A 25,268-nucleotide genomic window follows, 5' to 3' on the forward strand; every position below is an offset into this window, starting at 1 on the left:
TTGCAGAAGAGCTCCCAGGTGAAACGGCAGGAAACCTCTACAGCCATCTCAGGGGGAGACCTCTGCTTCCAGGAACGAAGTCGCACATTCACAGCTGCTTCCTGTTTTCAAACACCTTGCCCACCTTCTCACACCAAGCACGCATTCTGCAAAATGTGAGCCCACAGGAAGCTGCCTGCAAATTCAGGGAGATTTTCTGACTCTTAAAGAGGGCTTGAACATACTTTCACAGAAATGCCAGCAAACGCTGTAGTCATTTGGGGAAGAACAGGTCTGGAAGGAAAATACACGGCGGACCAGCACCGAGAGGGTGAGAACATTCTTTCTGTGAAAATTGCTGTTCGCAAGTGACATTTTTAAACAAATTAATGTGTTTTCTTTAGGTTTTTGGCTCTCATGGGTGGAATTAGGAGAACTGGCTACAAGTGGGTGGTGGTTGTCATTTCTTTGACTTGAGGGAAGGAGAGCAAGGAGGAAGGCTGAGGTGGAGAGCAGGAAGGAGGTCTGTATGGCTGGAATGCCCAAACTGAGCCCAGGGGTAGAATTACTGGAAGAATTCTTCTGTTTCAGGAAGCTCACAAGCCTTTCCTGAGATTTCAGAACCACCACCCTGAAATGAACACATAGAGCATTGGTGAAATTGTGGCGATGTTCACAGTAACCGTCGACTGAACTATTCTGGGGAATGTCTTCTTAACACGGTCACAGGCGGACTAGCTGGAATGAGAATGCCAGGCTCTGTGCTCGCCTTTCAAATGGGTTCAGAGAAGAAGTTGTTGGAGGTGATGAGTACCGGGCCATACATCATAGGTGCTGGATAATCTTGGATAGTAGATTGATGTTTTTATGATATCAAATTCAAAACAGGGAAAATTGGTATTTCTGGTAACACTACTTGTTCATCTCCCAATATGTGTTCTTTTATTTTCCCTTGTTTTCTTCCAATTTTTCCCAATCCGTATTGCCAAATTAAGTTAAATTGCATAAATGTTGTTGTTTATTAAATGGACTCCTTGATGCTTTTTCTTTTCTGAAATGAAATTAAAATGAATAACCACAAAGGTAAGCTTCTTCCAGTTAACTGGCAAAAGGGCCAGATGGGAGAATTTTCCTTTGTGGGATTCAAACAAGCCCCTATAAGCTACACTGATGAGAAGTGGTCCATGCACATCTTAGAGAAGACCACCCTTAGCAGTGAATTAAGGGAACAAAGCTGAGTGATTCACTTCATTTTGCTTGTAGGAACAAAGATGGAAACTCCTGAACATCTTATATAACAAATGAAAACTTTGATACATTTTATTTGGAAAACTTTATACATTGAAGGGTTTGAAATCATTAATGATTTTTTTAACTGGAAAATCTGCTCTACGCAAGAATTGATTCCTCTTTCAGCTGTCTCATGTGGTTTGGGAATGCGCCAGGTCACTGTGGATGGAGATCTGTTGAGAATCCCAACACGTAAATGCTAGAGATTCGGGGTCCTTCTCCTGAAGCACCTGATGTGCTCTCAGGATCTACACCTAACACAGTAGAAAGATCACCCAATAACGACACGGGCAGGGTGGATTCCAGTCTTGGTTCTGTCACTTACTAAGTGTCTGTGGGCTTCAATTTTCTCAGGGAGTTGGATTAGGTGATCTCTGAAACCTCTTCTAGCTTGAAAATGTATTGACCCTTAGGTTTTAAGAAAACTGGAATAAAGGTATCACGTGCTAAGTGTCAAATGAGCTGCTCCAGTGGTTCTGAGAAGGAAGACGTTACGTAAGGCTGGGTGCACTGGGAATGACCCCATGGGGCTGAGAGATGGGGCCAGATCTGGAAAAATCTAAGATTCTAAGAAGGCAAAGAGGAGGGGCAGGAGTTCACAGGCTCACTCGGGACACCAGAGGATGCTCGACTATGCTAGATTCAGACCGACCACTGGATGCACACCTGAGTGCTAGAGAAAATCCCGTTTCCTGTTGCCTTGACATGCAGTTAATACCGATCATGTGTGGAAAAGTTTTAGTAGCTAAGACAGGTGATCCAATAGGCACAGCATCCTCAGAGGAGAGCCATCAAGATGGGCTGGATTCTAAACCCAGAGGTCTCTTTTAACTAGTTTGTTGTCCCTTAATGAAGTTCAGAAAATAAGTTCTCCTGAAAGAAAACTACACAAAATCAGAGGCTAACAAGACCATTGGCTCTAGGCACTGGAACAAGTCACTAAGGAGAGAATGATACGATCCACCGACTAAGAAAGCGCAGCTTCCCACCTCCAAGTAGGTCTGTAGGACTCCTGCTCCTTGCCCTTTGACCCCATTCTGTTCTCTCAGTCATTCAGTTCCTTGACGGTCCCTCTCTTTCATCCAGGCCCACTCAGACCCCACAGCCAACCACTCCTAGCACCAGCTCCCTAGATCCCACCTTTTCTTTGTTGATCTGCCACATCCCGTGCCATTCAACAATCTCATTGTTTGCTCTCCCGACTTACACTCCTGAGCTACTGAACACAGTAGTAGAAATCAGAACTGTGCTAAGCGTGTCCCCCCAAAATTGCTCTTTTTAACCTCAACTGGACTATCACTGCTCCTTAACCATTTTTTGAAATTCCTCTATAATCACCTCAATATTTTCACCACCATTCATTTTCTTTATCTTCAAATTTTTATTGCTCTTTTGCTCTCTGCAGATATTGTACATCCTACATTCTTGAGGATTTTGATGTTGGCCAATACACATGCCCTCAACTTTCCCTATCACTTCATCTCAAATGTATCTTCACTCAGGCACCCACTTAGCTAGCATTTAAAAGGTGTTTATTATGAACCAGGCCCTTACATACATGCCACTTGATCTCTTCAACAACTTTATCAGGTAAATCCCTATTTTACAGATGAATGAGATGTGTACCCAAGATCACTCAGCCAGTAAAGAACAAAGCCAGGATTTGAATTTAGATAGTCTCACTTCAGAGCCTGCATTCCTTCTCCTGACCCTAGGGGAAGTGGGGGAGGAGTGTGTGGGGGAAATTGGAGCATAGATATATGTATATTATCTGCTATCTAAGATTAATCTGTCCCTTTTACCTCTGCCTTCCATCCCAATCTCATCCACCTACTCAAGGACCTTGTATCAGTTAACTTTTGCTGTGTAACAAACCATCCCAAACCTTAGTGGCTTCAAACAACAACCATGTATCATTGCTTTCAAGTTTATAGGAAAGCTGGATGGTTCTGCTCATATGGGCCAGGATTGGCTAACCTCAGCTGTACTCACTCGTACTTCAATGACCAGCTGAAGGCTTGTCTGGGCCTTACTCACATATCTGGCAATTATCCTGATGTCAGCTGGGGTGACAAAGGTGGCTAAGCCTTGTGCCACTCATCAACCGAAAGTCTAGCGTGGGCCTGTTCATGTGGTAGTAACTGCAGGATCCCTCACAGGCTACAAAAGAGAGCAAGCCCCTTGCACACAGCAAGCACTTCACAAGTGTCTGTCTGCATCACACCTGTTATTGTCCCATCGGTCAGGCAGAGTCACAGGCAGGCCCAGAGTCTCCCAAGGGTGTGAACAAAAGGGAGCTACAACTGCAAAAGCCTAAGAATTTGACGCGTGAATTACACACCACCCCTTCTCTTCGATCCTTCCCTTTCCACTGACTCCTTCCCTTTACCTACCAATTTGGTGAAATCTACTTTGTTCTAGAAAACCTCCCTTCAACCCAATTACCCCTGAGCTATTATGTAGCCGAGTCCATGCGTGTCGGAGATTTTGACCACATAACCGAAAACTCTCTGAAGTAACTTCCACGTAGAAAACAACGGCAATTAAAGGATAAAGTAGTTTAAAAACATGCAACAACCGCAGCAATCGTCCAGGTGCTCTTAGACAAACAAGAGACTGTTTTTCAGGGAGGAATACTGTTTAGAAATGTCGGCATGTGGTGATAATAAGAAAGCAGACTGACTTTCCATTGGTTCTATTTCTGTTTTTAAATTCCCTGCAGACAATGCAGCCCTTATTATCTGTGCCCGATGGAGAGGCCCCCTGCCCCTCCCTTGTACACCAGCGCTCTAGTCTTTCTCTCTCCCCAGCCTTAGCAAGCACGCAGGACGTTTTGACCTTGAAGTTTTATCATCATTTATATCTCATTATGTTAAAAAACAAATCAAAACAAACCAAAACACCTTAGTTTTTTTCTGGCTTTCCCCGGGCTCCATAGGAAGGCATCTGTACTTCCAGCTTTACGAGACACTACAAAACTGCTCTGTGCTGCCCAGCACCGCGTGAGCGTCCATTTCTCCACATCCTTGTCTGCACTCAGCACTTGAATCCTTTTTAAGTTGATAGGTATAAAGAGTATATAATATTTTAATTTGTATTTTCATGCTATAAAAGCCTTGCACTCTCCATTTTACAGAATACTAAAGTGAAGTTTTTCCTTTATTTCTCTTGTTACATCCCCCAATCTAGTCTTTTAGGACTAATTTTATTCCTTTTAGTTGATATTTTGGCTGACAAATTAGTCATCATTTTTCTCTGAGTAAATATATGTCTAAGGAGGTGTTGACTTTGCACAGTAACAGAGAAAAGGTAAATTATTTGCATAAGTAGAGGTAATATTGCTGTGCAAATTTTAAGGTTCAGAAAACATCTCTTGATTTTTCTCTCCAATTTTCTTTCCCTTTAGTCCTCCCAATAGTTAATAACCATTGCAAACAGCCAACATACTGCATGTAACTTCATACGTGTGATGTTAGCAGCTTGGCATAAGAAAACGAAGCAGCCGAGGCTCTATGGAGACGTACTCTTGTCACTTCTCTGCCTCGTATGGTGCTGAGGGATTTCAGACACAGCCAGGAGCCCGCTGGTGTACTTGAATCACGTTGATAAAGCTCAGATAAGCAGCTAGACTCTGCGGCCTTTTAAAAAAAGAATTTCTTTTTCTTTATTTTTTAATTCCAGGACTTTACTGGGGAGATAAAAGTTGCTTCATTCCTTTAGCAAATCTCCCTCTGTCTTTAAGCAGTTCGTGATGCACTGTCCTCTCTTACTCACACAGATTTGGAAGAGCAGTCTGGTGTTTATCCCAGGGAAAGCATCAAAATAGCCAACAATGTCAGATCATTAAATAGAACATCATGTAGTTGTCCAATAGATATTATAAAGCCTTTTTAAAAAGTTCATTGAAGAATCTTAATTGGTCTGAAAAATGTTCACGAGATAGGTTCAGTCAGTGGAAATAAACTATATATCTCTATATATGCAAGAGTATATATAGAGATATATATATACATATCAAGAGCAGTTATGTTTCTATTTTGCAATCTAGTTATCCATCTGTCTGTCTAGACAAAGGAAATATACCAAAATATTAACAGTTGGCATCTTTAAGTGAAGAAACTGAGAATTATTAAACACTGAAAAATGTATTTCTGGTTTTCAGTAGTTTTACCGCGAACGTGTATTATTTTTGTAATCCAAAATGATTAGGACAAAAAGTACTTATTAATTAAAAAATATAATGTGACAAAAGTTCTAGGAAGACTTGGTCTTATGCTATAGAAGCTTTGATGAAGAAATTTAATATATACAATTATTTTCTTTTTGCTTCCTTGAGTTTGACATAGATTTGGGAGAATAATAATGGAATTGTTTCCAGATATATTTTGTAAATATACGTTCAGTGAATTTGGATATGTCCAGTCAAGGTTGGTAGACTTCTGGGATCTATTTGCATGAAAGACAGAGGGTCTTGGCAATGAAAAGTGACTATTTTCTTGGGGCTCATGGTTGGTTCCACTGTGTCTTCCCAAAACCCCATCTATTGTGGCATGGGGGGAGTCTTTTAATGCCCTGAGCATTGGGAGGCATTCCTGCTAAGGAAGGCATGCATTGTTATAGGAGAGTTGTGGTACACAAGCTGAGATGGGGGTGTGACAGCAAGCTTCCTGCTCCCCCTTCAAAGATAAACCATGACATTCGGGAGAAGCTATGAAAGAGAATGAGTTAAACGAAGGCGTTACTGGCCAGTGTTCGTGCATAGCAAATAGCTCACAAGGCAGCCCGTTTTATTAGCACCTGTCGAAGCATCATTCCATCCATCTGGAAGCAGGGAAGAGAGCATGGGATGGCTGACGTCAGGGGGTCGCCTCCCCTTCTGGAGTTCCTATTATGTCTGTTATAATCACCATCATAAATTCATTTCCTGGATCAACAAATTTTGAGAATTTTTAAAATATGCTTCTTTATCCTAACTTCCTAAAACCCCTACATACAACTTCCTAAGAGCAGGGGGAGAATTTAAACAAACTTTCAAAACAATTGAGCACATGTTTATGAAATGGACCCACAATGTAGGTGTCTACACTATGCTAGATAATGTGGAGGCTAAAGAGATAAGACTCCCTCTAAAGAAGGATCTTACGATCTTATTTGGGAGATAAAATAGACACACATGTGGCACAAACAACATTACATATTCCAAGAGGGCCAGTGGGGTGAGGTAGCGATGAAGAAAGTGGTGCACTGCAGCCTTAGACTGTGGGCTCTGGATTCAGCTCCCCTGAAATCCAGTCTCAGTTCCTTTTATTTCTGGCTGGGTCTAAGGCACCTTGGGCAAGTTCCTTAACACCTGTATGTCTCATTTTCTTCATCTGTAGAACGTTGAAATTAAATCTGCTTCAGGAAATAATCTGCGTGTATACGCTCAGAAGAGTGTCTAACATACAGATGGAGCTCCATAAACAATACCTTTTATTCCTGCCAAATGCCAAGAAAAATAGTTCAGAGAATACAACTGATCCTTGGAAAATACTGATTGCCAGAGTCAGACCAGGCCTTTGACAGAAAGTGATGCCTTTTAGAACGTTTTCAAAGAACGTTTTCAGGTTTGCATTTTATAAAAGACCAGGGATTATTCATCCCAATGACAACTGCAAATCATTCCCATAGGGAAAAGAAAGGAAGTAGTAAGAAAAAACATGTCAGTTGATTATTTAAAAAACAAATCTTAGATCACTGATTTAAGGTTTCTCTCTCAAGTTTGTAAAGTTCATCACAGCCCACAGCTTATGATGGTGACAATCCTAAGGATGTAGGAAAATCATTTGCCATGTAGGAAAGAAGAAAATATTCTAAAGAAGAGGTAAGAGTATGCCATGAAATAAAAAAAGAAAGAAAACAATATTCATTCACTCACTCACTCATTCAACAAATATATATTAAGTGCCTACCACGTGTGAGGCATGGAGGTGGGATCTGGAATGCAAAATGAAAAGACACAGTCTGTGCCCTCCTGAGTTTATAAGACAGACAATACATAAGTGATCAAAATGCAGTGTGGTAAAAGTTGGGACAAGGCGCTACAGAAGGGTTGGAGGGTATACGAGGCAGGGGATCAGGAAAGGCGTCCTGGAGGGGATGCTGTCTGAACGGGATGCAGAAGGATGAAGGACTGAAGGTACTTCAGCGCAGCTGGAGTGCAGTGTGGAAAGCGGGGGTGGAGCTGAGCCTGCAGAGCGAAGCAGAGGCCAGGTGAAGGAGTTCTGCCTTTACGCTGAGACCCACACGAATTCATTGAAAGATTTAAAGAAGGCAGGTGACATTGAACTATTCTCATTTTTGAAAGATCACTCCGGCTGCACACCACGAACAAATTGGACGTTGGGCCAGAGCTGAGCTTTTATGAATTTCGTAGCTACAAAACCTGCGTAGTTTTCTGTGTCCAGAACGTGCAGTGAACTCGCTCTCTCTTACACCTGTGGATGGATGTAAGCGATGCTCCACTGCAGGGCGTCACCCATCCAGAGTCTGCGTACACACCACTCAGCTCCCGACGGCCAAGAACACGGCTGCCAAGGAGACAAAGAAGAGGAGGATGAGGAAGCAACTCACTTCGTCTCTTTTTCAGATAGAAACTCCCAGAGACTGTCAGGGAATCCATATCTTGAATAGGGAGTGTTATGCACTGGTTAATAGTGCAGGATCCTGATTAAAAAGACAAGTTTACCCATTGTTCTCTCTGTGACCTTGGGTGACTCTGTCAACATCACTGGTCTCCATTTCTTTATTTTAAGATGGGGATAAATTATGTCTGTCTTGTGTTAGAATTGGCTAATTACTATCAAAAATAAACCAAATCTCAAAGGCTTAACACAATAAAAACTTATTTCCTGTTCAAGTCAAGAAAAAGCATTAATTAAAATGATAAAATAAGTTAAAATAGCAAGATAACAACACTACATACAGGAATTATTTTTCATATATATAAATAATAATTAGAAGAATGATAATAGAAAAATTTTCATTTATAATTACCACCAAGAAGATTAAAAACTTTGGAATAAACTTAAAAGGTGCACAAACTATCTGATGAAAATGTTCCTGAAAGCTATAAAAGGACACTTGAAAAGATACTTCCAGTTTTGGGATAGCATGACTCAGTATCAGAAATTGTCAATTCTCTCTAGGTTAATGTAAAATTTAACATGATCCCAATAAAAACATGAATAAGCTTTTTTACAGAGGTAGACAAATTGATATTAAAAATCATGTGGACAAACACACAAGAATAGATAAGAACACAGTAAAAAAGAAAGACTATGAGGAAGAAGCAGCTCTATCAGACATAAAACATACTATAAAGTCTTTATGATTAAAACAGTGTGGCACTGATGCATGAATAAGCAAACAGAAGAAGAGAACAGATCAGAAAGACCGGAAATAGACCCAAGTATATATGGAAATTTAGTATATGATAAAGGTGGCATCACTAATTAGTAGGAAAAGTATGGTAATTTTAATAGATTTCTGGGACAGAGAGATAACCATTTGGAATAAAATAAATTTAGATCCATACCTCACACCATACATAAGCATAAACTCCAAATGCAACAGTGATATAAATGTAAAAAAAATTTTTTTAAAGTATTAGAAGAAAACATGGGCGAATTCCTCTTTAACCTTGGTATAAGGAAGGATTTCCTAACTGTGACTCAAAATTCAGGGACAATATAAAAATAATGATGACTGGCTATATAAAAATAAAAATTTTTCAGCATGTCAAAAAAAAATGAAGTCAAAGACAATAAGAAACTTTGAAAAAATGTTTGCCACATAGATTTAACCATAGATAAAGCAGTAGTGTTGCTAACATATAAAGAACTCTTAAAAATTGAGGGGAAAAGGATTTTTAAAAACCTATTGAAATTGGGAAAAGATTTAAGCAGACAATTCACAAAAAGAGTTATAAAAATGACCGTAAAGATAGGAGGAGATGTTTAACCTCACTCATAATTAGAGACACACAAATTAAAAGTATACTGGGAGACTATTATCAGATTGGCAACAATTAAAAAGTATGACAGCACATTCTGTAATGGAACAGGTACTCTCATGCATTGCTGGTAGGAATATAAACTGGTACAAGGTTTTTGGAGGGAAATTTGGCAATACCTAAGAAAACTACACTTACACTTACCTTTTAAAGCAGCGAGTCCACTTCTAGGAATTTACCCAGAAGGCACACCTCCAATAATACAAAAATACATTTGCACAGTGATATTAATAGCAGCGTTGTTTGTTGTTGCAAAATATTGGAAACAATGTAAATGTCTAAACATAGGAGAGTGATTAAATCTGTACATCCACATAGCTGCAAGCTGTAAGAGGAAAAAAATTAGAAGAAGATTTCTATGAACTAATCCGGATTGTTTTCCAAGATACAGCAAGTAAAAGAAGACAAAATGCAAAAGAGTATCTATATGTGCCACCTTTCATGAAAAAAAAAGACAGAAAATAAAATATACATGTATCTGCTCATTCGTATCAAAAGAAACACAGAAAGGATACCCCAGAAACTAATACAATAGCTTCCATCCAGGGATGAGGAGGAGGCGGGGCCGGGAAGGAAGAGTTCTCGGAGTGGAACTCCTTGTACAGCTCTGACTTTTAGAAACTGTGAGAATGTTTCACAGACCAAAAATATAAATAAATGATTCAAATCAAGCAGGATGAGGGGAGAATCCAAAATACAGTACAAGCAATAGCAAATGAGCCTAACTCGATTTAAAACTACACTGAAGGGGGTGGGGAAGCAAAGAACAAACCTAAACAAGTTTGAAAAACAGTATTTTGACTATACACTCTAAGCCTGACGACAAAAAGAAATGTATACAGACATTTTATACTAGTTAGTAAGTTCCTCCACACCCCTAGGGTGGCATAGGTTCGTAACTCTGAAACTAGTTTGCGCATACGTTAGGTTGTGCGAATAAGTAAATAAACTCTGACTAATGATGGATTTCCACTGTCAGAGGAAGGAGTTACAAATAAGAAAAAGAGGAAGGCTCAAATGACCCTTGTGGTGTTGGATTTGAATTAAATGTATCAGTACAGAGAGATGATAGATCAGGTGAGAGATGATAGAGAGAGAGAGAGAGAGAGAGAGAGAGAGGGAGAGATGATAGACAGATAGATAGGTGATACCAAAGAGAGAGAGGGGTCGCTTGGTGGCATAGCAGTTTAAGTTTGGGCACTCCTCTTCGGCAGCCCAGGGTTCACAAGTTGGGATCCTGGGTGTGGACCTAGCACCACTAATCAAGCCATGCTGTGGCAGCATCCTACATACAAAATAGAGGAAGATTGGCAACAGATGTTAACTCAGGGCCAATCTTCCTCACAAAATAAAAGAATTTTAAAAAGAGAGAGATGACAGGTAGATGGATAGATAGACATGGAAGATAGATAGAGATAGATAGATGATTGATAGACGACAGAGAGAGAGATGACAGAGGGACAGACGGGAATCTAGAGGACGTGTATTTGTGCATGTTTACATACACGTCGATTTGCTTAGCTTTGTCCGCTGAAAGGGTCTAGAAGTGAGGACGCCAGTAGTAATGAACGCAGCAAGTACCCAGATTTTGGTTTCTAGACGCCATTCTCCAATCAAAGAAACCAGGGATCCTTGAAGAAATGACTGATCCCAGGGCTGGGGCAGGAAAAGTATAAAATTAGCCTGGAACATGTTATGGTGCAGGAAAGAAAAGAAGTGCTCAAAAAAAAATGTTGGGCACATGTTGAAAGCACATAGAAGTCAACTTGAGGGAGGCTCCCAATGGTCAATCTGGGGCAATCTGAAGAACAAAGTAAATGATAGTAATGGATTATAGCAGAGCATAAAATAAATATGCTTGACTCCATACCGATATACATAAAACATTGAATAACCAATAAAAGGGAAAGAAGGGAAAGCTCTCTTCTTTACAGTAGAATTCCAATTAACAAATGTCAAAGTAATGATTGAAATAGAAGACCACCAGTTGGCAATTAGTGGGCCAACAGAAGATAAGAAACAGGACATTTACGTAGTCTTAAAGTATCTCTCCATAAGATACTAACGTACAAAGGGAAAATAGTTTACAGCGGAGAAATCCAGCAGACCCTACCCTAACCAAGTGATCGATGCTGACATCGCCAATAACAGACACACCCACATCATGGACTCCCAATATGATGTACTGGGAAACCCGCAATATCACTTCTGTGGTGTTCCTACCGTATATGTATAATACGAATTTAATAACTATGAATTTAATCATAATCTGGATCCTGGACCATAAATGGGCATTAATGGGATAATTCACAAAAATTGAATAATGTCTGTAGATTAGTTGGTACTATAGTATCAATGTTAATTTCCTGATTTTGAAAATTGTACTGTAGTTAAGTAAGATGGTAACATTTGAGGAAATTGGGTAAAGGGTACATGGGAATTTTATGCTATATTTTGTACAATTTTTGCAATTTTTTGCTAATCTGAAATTATTTCAAAGTAAAAAGCTTAAAAAGTATTAAAAAGAAAGAAACGGCATTTAAAAATCGTTCCATCTATGGTTATAAAATTTAATTTAAAAGAGACAGCTTAACACCCCCTCAAAATAAAAGGATATTTTCTTCTCAAATAGAAATGTTAAATACATTTTGCTTTATGAAAAGCTAAAAAATATACATGGAAAGATACATATTTTGCTTAAGTTCTACCCCAGATCAGATCAGTATGTTCTCTCTTTCTGACTCATTTTTTAATTTTCCAACTCTTGCTCATATTTTCGAAGGATATGATCCAGGAAACAATGTAACGTTTCTGTGAATTAACTCCTAGTGATAATTTAACCCAGTGGATGTCGAGCCCCTTGCTGCCTCACTTTGTGTCTAGATTGTCCTAGGCAAAAAGTTTCAGGGAGCTCCACCTCTGCCCAAGCCATTAGATGGAATCCAGCAGCAAAGAAGACTCGGCCCACATGTAACAAGCACTCAGGTGCAATTATGACGTTTTCTTCTCTATTTTCAAAAGAAAGGTGCAGAAAGGGGGGCTGTAGAAGACTGCAGTCAGTTTTGCCAACCACAAACTCTTCACTACTCTGCGGTTCCTTCACATCCTTCGTATCAAATAAACTATGTTGAAGCACTTTATTTCCTTAAAACAGATTTATTTACAGTAAGTAGCTGACTATGATAAATGCTTCCTTTATACGACTTTAGTGAAATGTTTCGCTTTGGGGAATTCGAGTGGAAACAGCAGGTCCTCTGGGTTGACCACCAGAGGGCGTGAGACATTCAGAAACAGGTCTAGCTGCCCTTCTGAGATTCTCGGCTTCCGTGGTTTGAAGTCTCAAGGTCACTGCTTCCAGAAATAAACTCATTCGGAAGACAAATAAGATAGGTACAAATGAGGACAGGAAGAGGTTCGCAGGGGGAAACTCCCATTTTTCATAAGAATGAAATCTTCAACTGCGTTCTAAAAAGTGCTCACCCACATACGTTTATTAATTATATTATTGATTTAGGTTAAGCATTCAATTAAACGCTGAAAGAGGTTGGCGGTGATAAATTGTGGTGCTTCCTCTCCTGGTGAAGTTTGAGAAAAATATTGCCTGATCAATGCAATCGTATCTCAAAAATGAGGAATGAGCTGGTCCCGAATCAATGAGGCCAAGGTCTTGAGTTCAATTTGTGTTTGGATCAGCGAACATCTCTCTAAATCAGGGCCACCCCTCCCCGTGACCAGCAGATGCACATCGAGGGTGGCTGGGATGGTGAGGGAGCCTGTGCACAGGCACGCATGCGGCACCGCGCTGCAGAGCTGAATCAGAGCGCACAGTCCACTGAGGCGGGCTTGAGGAGGTCACCTCCTCACAAGTGGATGGTGTTTTGAACTTGAGATTAGAAATCACTTGGAGGAAAGCAATTCAAACTTCTCTTCCTCCCGCCATCATTTCCCAAAGCCCCCTTTCTCATTTCTATTTCCCTTCTCACCTAAGCCCCAACGCTTTTCTTTCTTTCATGGAAAAGGTGTGAGTTATTGATTTTAATGGTTTAAAAACTATTTCAATTCTGCCAATAGTTTTGCTGAAACAGCTGGAATGCGAAGGTGATCCTAGGCCTGTTCTTGAACCTGCCTGATTTATCCCCACCCTCTGCACGAGGTGGCTCCTCGCCCGTTACAGCGAGATCACCTCCTCCCCTGTGCGTAAGAATCGCTAGTCCTCTTTTCATAAATGAGGAATTTTCAGGGAAACTGCATATTGGTTACAATCAACCCGACCTTTCTGTATCCAAAGCAGTCCTCGCTGGTCTGAGGATGGTCCTGACTACACCGCGTCTGCGCAGCGGGAGGACCAGGGCGCTGCGTGTTTCCCGAGTAAGGCAGGGAGCTGAGATGATCATCCTGACATCTTAGCCAGCGTGCTCTGTAACAATCCCGGATGTAAGGGCGAAGGGTCAGGAAGGAGGGGGTGCGTTATTAGAGTGCCTATTTACATTATTCTCATATGTTTGAGATAACAGCAATATTTCTTTTTCACTTTTTCAGAGTAGTCCCAGAAATCATTGTATTATATAAATGTTCTGCATTGTCTTGAAATTACTAAAGTCTCTTTTTGCCTAATACAGCTCAGTATTTCATTTCTGCTTCCTCACCTCCTGCTCTTTAGTCAGTCTTTCACTGTAAGGTTTAGTTTTCCTCTTCGGATATGGGTGTCGTTGAGCCCCACGGTGTCTAACTGATCTATGAAAACCATCTTTTGAATCTGACTGTTCATGTTGCTGTGATACATTTGGGAGTCAAATTGTTCGTTAACGGCGTTGAGCAGGTTTCAGAGGAAACACCTGCCTGCATTGCCTTTTGGCCCACGCATCAGGACCTGCTCCGCATGGACCCACAGAAGCCAATCCTGTTCTTTTGCAATGAGCGTCTGACTAACCTCCATGAATCGGTATTGGAAACGATGCAGAGAAAAAGAGCAGGCCACGAGCTCAGCAGAGTTCACTTGCCACCCCAGGCACTTATCGGGTGCCCCTCAGGGGCCCCCATCACAGGAAGGCCTCCCCTTCCTGCTCAGGTCAGATGGAGATCCTCCTTTCTCAAACTCACGTGCCTCCCTTGCTCCGACGCTCACAGAATTCTATTGTTTGGGGGAATGTCTGGGTCCACATTAGTTTATAAGTGGCTAACAGTTTGTAGGGAAGCCAGGCTCTCCTGACAACCAAGAACAGGAGGCTGGGGTTTACGGGGAAGCGCCCTGCCCGAGGGATGGGGATGGAGATTGAGGTCACGCCCCTCGCACCTGGCTGCGCTTGGACATGTCCCCCGGGTGACAGGGGTGGAAACTTCAAATGCTGCCTACATGTATGAAGAAAGGCTGCATCTCCATTTTCTCTCATAGCCCTACCCTTCCTCAGAAACGTCCACCTCCCCAGGTACCAGAGGTGGAAGGCACGCTTTTAAACTTGCCGATACTAGGTATTCAAGTCTCTTCTTTTATAAGCGGGCTCTTCTGTGAGGCATACCCTTTGAGGTAAATGCTGAGTCTCTCCAGCATCCTCTCTCTTCCCCTGTTCTTCCCAGAGAGGGGGAGGCTCGGACTGATTGGATGGTAGGGCAGAGGGCAAGCATGGTAGAGCCTCTGCATGCTCAGTGAGGGCCTCGCCCCCTCCCAGCCGCTGTGTCACTGGGTCCACACGGGTCTCTGGAACATTTTGCTGGCACACACTTGGGTCCTAACCGCTGGCCTCTGGTTTGCCTTCCCACACCGCAGCCTCTTAAGGCATCCTGAGGCCTCTGCCAGGGCTCTGGTCTTCTCAGCACCAACATATGCACTCATTGAGGCAGAAGGGACCTTCCAGAACCCCAGGAGTCAAAGTGCTGCCTCCTTCCTCTGGCCACTTGCCAAGGCCACCACTACTCCATCACCTCACTCATGGACAAAGAGCCTTCCAATACGGCCTTTTCCTCCCAGAGTTCCAAGCACTGAGAGGGAAAATATTGAACCGTTCCTTGAACTTTCTGAGCAGGGTGCATGTACTGAAAACCCGCTTCCCTGACTCTCCTTCCACTCCCGCTCTGCAGCCCATGGGTACGGAAGGGTAACCTCCCTCTCGTTTTAATACCCGTGGGGAACTTCTCTGTATATCCTCCTTACATACCCTCTTTTTATTTCCTTTGTGAGGTGGTGTTTTGTAGTCTCTTTTCCTAAAGCCATAGCAGTAGACAGCTTGCAGAGAGAAAAGCTAGTTCACCTGCAAAGAAAGGTGCATCCGGAGAGATTCCAAAAATATCATCCCTGCCACCCCTAACTTGTGTAGGTCTCAGTTTCCTCAGCCAAAAACCTGGAGTTCATAATGCCTGGACCTACCCTCCAGGGACAGAGAGCTCTGTCTCCCTCTTCAAATCAGTCTGAATAAAAAGCCTAGAAAGTGGAATTTCATGGAGGCACCTGTGTCAGAGAGGGTTTGCACTCTCACAAGGTCTATACTAGCACCCAATCCTGCCTGCCAACTTAGCCACAAGCCAGCACATAAAAATGTGCTCGTGCATGCACACAAGGACACACACACCCACGGACACGCATACTCAGAACCATTCGCCACTTGCCCCTCCTCCTCCCTGGAAATGTCCTTCAATCTGTCTTAGGCTCAAACAGCAAGATACCGATCATTAAAATTTCAACATAGTTACAAGTCTAATGTGTTGACTTTTCTTAAATGATTCAAAAGCCTTAAACACACAACTTACAAACGCAAAAACCTTTAAAAGACAACAATTATATATTTATTCATTCAATGAGTGTTTTTTGAGCATCTGCTATGTGATGGTATTGTCTTGGGTTCTTGGACACATCAGTGATCAAAATAGGCCAAAAAGCCACAACAAACAATGGGGCAGGAGGACACTGTTGGACACGATGGGCAAGTCTATGGGATAGGTGGTGGTGATGGTTTCACAGCTGCTTATCCATCTCCAAACCCATCAACTTCTATACACGTTAAATATCGACAACTTTTGTATGTCAATCATACCTCAATAAAGTGACTAAAAAAATAGACTACGACATTTGCTCTAATAATTGAGAAGGATGGAAAAGGGTGAGAAAAAGGGAAGCAGAGAATAAGCAGTATACTAAATAAGTAACTAAATAAAATTGTACCTTAAAGCAGACAAGCAGAATAACAGGAGAAGTGGAACTCAAATTATTATAACGATTAAAGTAGTTATTGTTGTGCCTTCACTTAGCATATTAAAAATTATTGACTCATTTATTCATATTTCTCTATTTAGTTCATACCTTCCCAGTGCTAAAGTAACCAAGAAAATAACTATTGTCTCAGACCAGCTAAGGTTGCAGATTCCAGGTTTCTGGGCAATTAACTCTTGGTCAGGTCCTGGGGCCAGGTTGAAACCTCCAGAGTGATTCAGACTCAATCCAGGGCCATCTTTCTGCCTTCTCCACCTCCTTCTTTCCCTTGAGAGCCACAGGCACTGATCTCGTCAATGCATCTTTTCAAGCCCACACCTTTCACAGAGTTTTGGCTTCTGGCAATCTGGCTTTTTTCCTGAAATGATACATTCTTAAAGATTTACTTGGCCAGTAAAACATATTGTTGTCCTTTCCTTATTAGAAATCATTTTGGCATAATGTGTTAGCATTATTAGAACTTATGATACCTAGTTAGCATTGTCTCTTGATAATTGTCCAACTAAACGAGAAGTTTTGTTTCCTAGCAGATGAGAGATTGCATTTACTCTTGGGAAATACAGGGAATCAATCTTCTTTCAACACATTCTTTCTACATATGTATGCCTACACTACTGGTCACAATCCTTCCTATTTTGGGTATACTTACTTTTTCAGAACTCTTGGTTACTCATTATTCTCTTTACCTGGTCTACATATACAGGCGAAGAAAAGTATATATCTATGTTTTATAAAGAGCCATATACTCAATAGAAGAAACAGAACACTCACATATGTCAACACCACCATTCTTTTAAAAATTAGTAAAATTTAAGCATACTTATTTATGTTGAATTTTCTTTTGTACTATAATGTCTTTTGTGAACTTTACCTTTTCCCATTTTGAATAGCATTGTGGATTCATGGAATTATGAACTCAACTTGTTTATGAATAATATAAGTGCGTAACCATTTAATGCTCAAACGGTTCCAAGTTGGATAGTGGAAATTCCTCAAAGCTGACTCCATTGTCCTTTCAGCATTACCCCAGGTATTTTTAAAGCCTCCTTGCACTCAGACAAGAGTGAAATGCTCATCTTGTCTTCAAAAAAGCCTGGCACCTTTTAGTGGAGATTTGGAGAGGGAGCAAAGTCGTAGACATTAGAGAGCGCATTTGACACTGTCTTATGGTTCAACCTCTGTAGTGACGGAACAGGTTAAAAGCCCACATTTACATTTTTAGTTTAGCTTTGATTTCCTGAATCCATTTTATTTTCTTCGAAAGTGTTTTTTTTCCTACAACATACTTATATCTGAATGAAACAGGGCTCTTCAGGAGGGCTCAGGCCAGTGTCGTCTCCCATTTCCACCCTCCAGCTGAACCTAGAACTCAAATTCCTTTTCTGCAGCTTCTACTCTTATCTTTCATCTTGGAAATTGGGGAAAGTTTCACAAAAGAAATGACATCTGAGCCCAGTCTTGAAGAACCAGGGCATCTATCAGGAGACGACCAGTGTCAGGGTGGCAGTGAGGTATAAAGGGTGTGCCAGATAAAATTAAGCATGTATGTAGGCACATCATGCACAGAGACCCAGAGGAATGAAAGGGACTTAGATTAAAATGATTGGAGGAGAAGGCAGTGACAAGAGCTGAGGGCAACATGGTATGTTTGCTTAGTGTATGAGGGGTCTTGGTTGTCCACACTATGGAGTTTGATTTTTACCCAGTGGGGGATCATAGGACAAAAGTGACTAGGTGATTTTAAAAAATGTCCTGGAAAGCTAATCAGCAGAGTAAATTTGCAATAATTTCATAAAAGTAATTTATTTATACCATCAACCTTCCATCAGTGTGAAAAGGAAATTTTATGTATAAAACTTCTTTTAACAAATATTGATATTTTTTTAAGCTGAGGTTGATGAGTGAAGTCCTAATGGAAACACCATCTCACTTTGTAAGGATGATCGTATTTACCCATCTCCTTCACCCGTGCAAGGAGGGACCAGACACACCCACTGTGCCATTGTGGGCAGAATTCTATCATGGCCCCATGATCTCTGTCCCTGGTCTTACACACATAATTAGGTTACATCTTCGATTAGGTTACATTATATGGCAAGAGTGAAGGGATTTTGCAGATGTAATTAAAATCCCAAATTAACTGAAAAGTTCATCTAAAAGGAGATTATCCCAGGTGAACCCAACTTAATCAGTTGGAAGCCCTTTAAAAGAGGATTTCAGAATTCACAGAGGTCAGAAACAGATTCTCTTGTTGACTTCGAAGAAATAAGTTGCCATAATAAATTCTACAGCTACAAGGAAATTAATTCTCCCAACAATTATGTGAGCTTCGAAGAGGAATCTGAAACTCAGATGCACCCCGAGACCTGGCCAATGTCTTGACTGCAGCTTTGTGATATCCTAAGCAGAGGATGCAGCTAAGCTGAGTCTGGACTCTTGACCCATGGAAACTGTGAGATAATAAGTGTATGTTGTTTTAAGCTCCCAAATTTGGTAATTTGTTATGAAGCGATAGAAAACTAATATACCTATAGAATGGTAAGGAAAATCACATGGACTCGATACTGACCTCCTACAACAGGCAGTGTGGATGACGGTTAAAGGCACAGAGCCTCACGCCAGGCTGTGTGGGTTCATATCCCACCACCACCACCTACTCACTCTGTAACTTGGGCGCGCTCCCTCATGCTCCCATGCCTCAATGTCCTCACTCTGAGGTGAGGATAAGCAGAGGGCTTAACTCTAGGATTACTCTGAGGATTAAAGGACTCAATTTATGCAAAGTCCCTAGGCACCTGGGCATGCAGTAAGCACACTATAACGCATTAGCTATCCTTACACGAAGCTTCTCTACTAATTATCAATGGCTCTAGATAGAGTAAAGGCTCTCCTCATATAGCCTCTTAACAGATTAGTGACATCCTATTATAAACACTCAAGGCCTTTGACAAAAAAATCAAACTTATCATTGCGTGGTTTCCATAATCAATTTCAATCAGAAAAAAAAAACCAAAGTAAAGAATAAAATAATGTAAGAAAACAGGATCTCCATTTTAAACTACAAAAATAGCTGGGGGAGGTGCCAGCCCCATAGCCTAGTGGTTAAGTTTGGTCCCCTTCACTTTGGCAGCAAGAGTTCGTGGGTTCGGCTCCTGGGCATGGACTTACATCACTCATCAGCCATGCTGTGGCCGTGTCCCATATACTAAATAGAGGAAGACTGGCACAGATGTTAACTCAGGGTGAATCTTCCTAAGCAAAAAAAAAAAAAAAAAAAGCTGGAGGAGGCCTTACCACATCTGAAAATCTCCTAATGCTCCCCTTCCCTGAAGATTTGGAGAACACTCACAGTTCCAAAGTAATCACTAAGATGCATGAACAGCGGCTGAACTCTTGTGTTGTAATTGTGTGTTATTTCTGAGGAATGACACAATGCAAACATTCTATCTATAAAATAAAATTGATGGAAAATACTTCAGGGAAAGCTATTTAGCTGTGATAGGTAGGAAGATAGATGGATAGAAGGTAGGTAGATAGATCAATAGATGGATGGATAAATGGAAGGAAGGAAGCAAGGAAGGAAGGAAGGAAATAGTGACCTGGAATCCACATCTTGAATTCCCTGGGTCAAATGGGTTGAATTTTAAAGAAAGTATCAAAAAATAAGTGAAGCTTTTTCTGAATCAATAAAAATTGTTGGTCTATAAATTTTTTAAAATTCAGGCAAAACTAAAAATGAAGAAACTCTTTCCCTAAAATATCCAAGTAGAAGGATTTAGCTGGTTAAAGGAATAAGTCAGCTGTAGAATGAAGCATGTAACTGTCAAAGACCGGCTCCAGCACACTCCCCTGGGAGAAGGTTAAGAAATTACAGCTACTTAGGCTTCATCTCAGAGCTCTGACCTACGAGGTCTGGAGCACAGATCAGAAAACTGTATTTTTCTCTGTATTATTTAAGAAAAGGCAGCCTGTGGTAACAGATTCCAAAATGCCAGTAGATTAACACAATAGAAATTGATTTCTTGATCACAAAATGGTTCAGAGTGGGGTTGGTAGGGAGGCTCCTCCTCACGCAGTCAGTCGGGAACAAGACTGCTTCCATCTTGTGTCTCCCCGGGACCCCAGGGTTTCGTTGTTACCGCTTCCACCTGATGGAGGGGAAACGGCATGGAGGAGCACATGTGGGAAGTTGTAGTGGGCCAGACAAAGTAACATGCCTTTTCCCTTTTGCTTTCATTCTGTCAAGGAGGAATCGGTCTCATGGCCACCCCATCCGCGAGGAGGGAGGGAGGGAAACACAGTGTAGCTGTTGTGCCCTTCAGAAGCAGAAGTAGATTTCAGGGAACAAGAAGCAGTCCTTGCCATAAGCACACCGTGCGATCTCGGTGTAGAACTGTGCATGTTGAAAATTTACAGGTGAAAATATAACTTTTGAGTGAAAATAATCTAGTTCCAAATTTAGCCACTTGACAGCTGTCTGATTTTAGGCAAAATATTTCCTCTCTCTGTGCCTCAATCTCCCCACTCCCTGATCTTTTAAATGAGTTTTAAAAATTCTACATCTTAAGATTCTTGTGAGACTGATGTGAGATAATATGTTTAAAATCATTAGAATAATAACCAGCACTTAGTTAACAGTCATAAGCACTTTAGTCTAACCGTACTGTTGGTTTGGAAAGAAAAGGAAATAAGATGTTCTGCTATTTGAGCTAAGAAATCGGAAGTGTCAATATCAGAATAAATATATTATTCCGACTGAGTTATTGGATTGAGAAGATTTTAGAAAGTAGAATCTTAACACAGTAGAAGTTGGTTTCTTGCTCGCTTAAGATTTCCTGGGCAAGTGTTCAAGGTAGCAGGCAGACCTCCTCCAGGCGGTCACTCAGAGGTCCAGTCGTGTTCCATCTGGGGGCTCCCCCAGAGCCGAGGGCTTTATCATCATCTCACCCAGTGTGCAGAGATACGCTGTGGAGGTAGTATGTGCTGTGGTCTGAGCTAGGAATGGGTGTCTCAGTATTAGAATATTTGAAGTTCTCAGAGAGAAAAATTACTCTAATTTAAAATAAATTGAGAGCAATCTTAAAATATGAAGGGGTTTACAACCCCTTAGTTAGTGGTGTAGTTCTCAAGCTGAGATATACAACAATCTGATTATCGTATTCATGGAATCTGATCTATCTTTAGATTTAACTTTTGCCAAATACAAATAGATGTGTACCACTCTACCTAAGGAACTCTGTGAACACTCGAGTCCAGAAGTGGACCTGAGCTGTGCAGTGCTTATCATTGGAAGCGAGTGACACCGTCAAGGATGAGCTGAATTCTGTACAGCTGAAAGGATTAATTTACACAGTGACGTGACGTCTGGATTAGTGTGAGGACGCAGTCTAATCAATGCAGTTTTCTATCAGAGGCAGAGTGGGGCCCTTGTTCAGTGTTTCTCAGAGCTGAGTTCTGTGCAGACTTCTTTTGCAATAGTTTCCACTAAGCTGTAAGAATATATCCACAGTTTTCTGTCTTCAGATTCCAATTTGAGGACTACATCCCTAGTCCCAATTACTAAAAAATAAAATAACTAAGAGCAAAATATGTCCTTGCATGCCTCGTCTTGTGGTTTCTCCACCATTTTCCGGCTTTCCTGATTTCCAACCCCATTTCCCCTCCCCCGTGGCACTCGCACGCACCTTTTGTGCTGTTAGCTGTTTTGTGCAGTTAGCATCTCAGAACCTGTCTCCTTCCATCCGACTTCCCTGATTCCATGCAAATTCATCTCTCAGGCCTCCTTCGAGTTTGAGGAACTCTCGCGGACCTGATAACCTGTGGGAGCTGTCCCCCGCGCCCCACGCTGTCCTGTGCTTCATTCACAACGTGGCAGTCCACGTTCTCACGTCAGTGGGCTCCCTGCGTCTGAGTTCTGGCCTTGGCTAGACCGCACACTAGGGAAGGACATTTGGGCTACCTTCCATGTGCCAGGCCTCATGGCGCCGTTTCATCTGTTACGCTGGTGTCCTTGGGAAATTACTTGAGCGTTTCAGCTTCCTTTTCCATCTCTGCAAAATGGGGATGGTAACAATTTCCTAGCCTCAACTAACAGCCACTGTTTATTTAGGTCCTTACTATGTGCCTGGTTTTCTGCCAAGTGTTGAAGGTGTTTTCTCATGTAATCCTCCTAACATCCCCGGGACGTAAGCCTTATTCACCTGCCCGTATTTTCAGATGTCAAAATTAAAGCTAAGGCAGGGAAAGCGGCTCGCTCAGCTGGGCCATAGTCCCTGCAGCTTTAGAGTTGCCAGGTGCTAGTGACTCAGCTGATGGACTTGCCTCCTAAATACAGTGACAACAGAAACTGTGATGACAGAGCACATTTGGAACAGACACCACAGTCTCGTCGTGTGCTGCATTTAGCCACGCGTCTCTGGTGGTTCTTTGCTGCACCAGCCTGCTTTACCAAAAGTCAAGTAACACAAACTCACATTTGACCTAGTTTAATCAAAATGTGGCTTGTGGTTTGAATATTCAACAATTGATTACTGGGAATTTAAAGTTTTTAACCACCACCATAAACACAGTCTTTCTCTTGTGGTCTCTCTCAGAAACTAACATTGCTGTTTCTCACTGCCAGGTAAACACTGGCCTCCTCTCCAACAACTGCAAACGCACAGGGAGCTACGTCCCCACAGACACCATATTTCAAATGGGGATTTTGAGAGGGATCACAGAATAGATCTTGAGATGACACCGTGGTTAATTCCAGCCCTAAAAGTCATCCTTAGTTTCTTGTCTGCATCTGACTGTTGGAGGCCTTGGAGTCTCGATTTTGCTCAATAATAGTCTATATTGTTTACTTCCCATTTAAGGGGTGGCCAAGCTCAAGTGGAGAGAAAAGCAGACTGAACCCAGGAGTGCTGGTACCAAGAGGACAGTCAGATCCCAGCAAGTGACACCTATTGGCTGTTGCTCCCTGCTCCTGGTACTATGTAGCCGAAGCGAGAAGATAAGAGGTGGCCCAATCTTCTGGGAGCCAAGACCACACCTGCCCTGCCGGCCATTCCCCTGCCCAGCCTTACAGTGGAGAGGCATGTCAAATAGAGAGATCCCAGTGAAGAGGGGGATGCTGCCTTCCTGCTCCTGCCTGGCTTCACGGGCTCCTTCAGCTGCTCTGTTTTGAGTTTGGAAAGGCTTGGCGTCCCTCGGTGTGGGGGTGTTCACTTCTTCAGAATGAGGGCCAGCCTCCACTCTCGGTACTGCAGCGTGGAAACTGGCACATCCTACTCTGACATTTCTCTCCTGCCTCCTTAGCCCCGGTTGCTAGATTGTGGTTTCCAGGTTGTTTTGCTTTTTCTCTCTTTCTAATTGGTTATGCTCTTCATGCCAAGTATCTTCAGTCATATTAACTACAGATCCAATATATTTTAAGTAACAGGCAAATCTGGCATCGGCCTCCCATGAGGACTGGGCAGCCGGGTTTGCGAATGCTCCACCTTCCTGCTTCGCCTCATGCAAGGCCTCTTACCGACACTCCTGGGGGGTGGATTTCCATGCAATTTCTCCACCTCAATGGCTCCAGTTCCCTGATCTCAGAGGTTCAATCCACTGCCTCCTGCTTACCCCTGAGGGAAAGTCTGCCTTCCCAGACTCATCTTTTCTGACCCTTGTAGAAACGAACAGTAGGGATCCCAGGAGCGCCTGACATATCAGGCTTTGAAGCTTCGACTCTGGCCATGTCCCCCTGGCAATTACCTCTACCTGCGGCCCTGAGCACTTTGTCTGCCCATTGAAGATGCGAGAGAAATTGACATTTTGGAAATGTTAGATGCTCCACGTCAATGTTAATAAAAAAACAAAACAAATGCTTTTTTGTGTCTGTGTCCATCTTTTCAATCAAATACGATCGCTTGATTCATTTAGCAGATATTTACCACCTGCCTGATTTGGATGTATCACCACCGTAAGAGAATAAAAAGAATGCAGAGCAACAGAGGCCATGGCCCTTGACGTGTTTTAACCCTTCCCAACTTGTTACTATTTGTATTCCGGTTTTACAAAGGAGGAGCCTGAGGCCAGGAGAGGCAAAGGCTTTTGCCCAAAGTCACGCAGGATTGCCTGGCTTTGGAGTCCATACCATAAGCACCATGCCAGGGTGTCTCCAGAATCTTCCAGAGTTAGCACACTCTTGAGTCCAGGGCAGGGCATTGATCTTGAACCCTTGCCTTTTGTTCTGCTCTAGTGAATTATAGAAAATGACCCAGAAGGAAACCTGCTGGGCCTCTAGCTCTCCCTTAAAGTCCTGAGCCAAGAACTAACAACCAGCAACAAGCCCCCCTTCCTCTTGTCAGTACCACACCCTTAGCCTCCGGTGTCAGGGCTGCCTGCTCCACCCTGGGCCTGGCACCAACCAGCACCAGCCCTAGATCTGGCCCAAACTGGCTCCTCAAAGGATCTTTTGGGTGGAGGCTTTCTCCACCCAAAGCCTCAGGAGACTTCACCCCCTTCTGGCATCTGCTACTTACAACCCTCAGTTCTCTGACAGCATCCGCCTCTACCACTCTCTTCCTAGCATGGAGGAGGATCGAGCAGAGGAAGAGAAAAAAGAGCGAGGTGGGAGCCTGGTCTTCCTGGCCTGCTACCAACAACAGGCTCCAGTGCAGAGAGGATTTTGGTCCTGATGTCCATTGTAAGGCATTGATGGTTATTTCTTCACCTATCCAGGCAGGATGGGGGGCGGGGGCCGGTTGGAATTAGGGA

The 25,268-nt window shown here is 42.3% G+C and overlaps 1 long non-coding RNA gene across 1 annotated transcript; it reads left to right on the top strand.

Annotated features, from left to right (window-relative positions):
• Positions 1 to 130: 130 nt before the first annotated feature.
• On the top strand, positions 131 to 24,373 carry LOC103559409 (uncharacterized). Its single transcript, XR_546970.2, has 2 exons — positions 131 to 310; positions 23,381 to 24,373. It is a non-coding gene; the product is annotated as an uncharacterized lncRNA (long non-coding RNA).
• The last annotated feature ends 895 nt before the right edge of the window (positions 24,374 to 25,268 follow it).

This window comes from Equus przewalskii, chromosome 5 (genome assembly GCF_037783145.1).
Source record: "Equus przewalskii isolate Varuska chromosome 5, EquPr2, whole genome shotgun sequence".
Lineage (NCBI taxonomy): Eukaryota > Metazoa > Chordata > Mammalia > Perissodactyla > Equidae > Equus > Equus przewalskii.